The sequence below is a fragment of the Kryptolebias marmoratus genome, linkage group LG1, assembly GCF_001649575.2.
Source record: "Kryptolebias marmoratus isolate JLee-2015 linkage group LG1, ASM164957v2, whole genome shotgun sequence".
In the NCBI taxonomy this organism is placed as follows: Eukaryota; Metazoa; Chordata; class Actinopteri; order Cyprinodontiformes; family Rivulidae; genus Kryptolebias; species Kryptolebias marmoratus.
Genome location: NC_051430.1, coordinates 34,376,556 through 34,377,913, shown reverse-complemented (window position 1 = coordinate 34,377,913; position 1,358 = coordinate 34,376,556). Strand labels below are relative to the sequence as shown.

At 37.6% G+C, this 1,358-nt stretch overlaps 1 protein-coding gene across 1 annotated transcript in view; it reads left to right on the top strand.

Moving 5' to 3' along the window:
* pik3cg (phosphatidylinositol-4,5-bisphosphate 3-kinase, catalytic subunit gamma) overlaps positions 1 to 1,358 on the top strand; it is a 16,316-nt gene that overhangs the window by 5,807 nt on the left and 9,151 nt on the right.

The following is a 1,358-nucleotide window of genomic DNA, read 5'->3' as shown; positions in this document are numbered from 1 at the left end:
AGGCGTAAGAAATGACAGCTAATGATGAGCTTTTTGAAGTTTGATCTATTTGTCTGTGTTCATTAAAGTCTGTTTGCTCTAAATTCTGTATAATCTGTAACTGGGAAAAGGTCATTGATATTTCTATATGAATGATTTGACATAATACATCTAAAACTAATTAATTTATGTAATTTTTAACAAATATTGATTGTGATCGGCCCTTGGCTTGGACCAAATTTTTAACATTGGCCCCCTTGCGTCACTGAGTTTGACCCCCCTGATTTAAGAGTTAATTTTCTTATTTAAATTTTCATTTTTTTAATCAAAGCTATGTTTCTTCTTATTGCCATAATACAGACACTGTTGCTGACTGAATTGGTTGAGTCTAAAAGTTAATCAGTCGCAATGACTACTTCTTGAAAGTTTCGTTAAAATCTCTTGAGTGAATCGTGAGATATTTTGCAAACGGTACAGACACACGGACAAAAACATTCTCGTCTTCGGCAGTGGGCAATAATAATCAATCATTAACGAGTGAAAGCAACCCTTGTGCGTGTTACTTTTACTGCTGGTACTTTAAAGACTGGGTTTATTCACTTCCTTGTTATGTATGAAAACATTTCTTAAAGCTGTTCTCTCGGGAGAGGAGTACAAACCAGCTGGCTTAGCTTAGCACAGAGACTCGAAAGCCATTTTTTCCCCCTCCACTGGTCATCAGGTTCTTCACAAACCTATGCAAGCAGCAGTCAGACACTTGCTTCATGTTGGGCTTCCTGTGTGTTTCTAAAGTTGGCTCTGTGGTCAGCTTTGCATGAGCTAGAGGCTAACAAAGGGCCCTTTGCTCTGATAGGAAAATGACATTTCTTTGGTGTTGTTGTCGCCACATGCCATGTACTTAATTCAAATTCGGAGAGTGTTATTCCATCTATAAATATCGTGTTTTTTTTTTGTTAGATTACCAGTTTGACAGCCTGCTTTGATAAAAGGCGTTTCACTGACTCAGCAGGTAAAAGGTTCAGACTTACATCTGTAAATGGTCTATCGTCTAATCTTGGATTAAAAAGAAACTAATAAACAAATATAGCATTGTTGCATGAATTTTTACATAAACACTTAGCAGGTAACTTGCAATACAGGATTCCATGATGTTGCGATCGCAACTATTAACGCAAAATCAAGCAAACCCTGTGAAATCGCAACTTTTTGCAACTTTGCCCAAAACACCGCAACTTTCCTGCAACTTTAACCCAATATTTATTGTTTCTAAAGTGATTCTCCACCGTTTCTGCGGTCTGGTCTCTTCTTTGTGGGTTTGTGTAGCGTGGAATACAAAATAACCCCAAATAACTCAGGAAGAAGACACGTGACGTCACTTC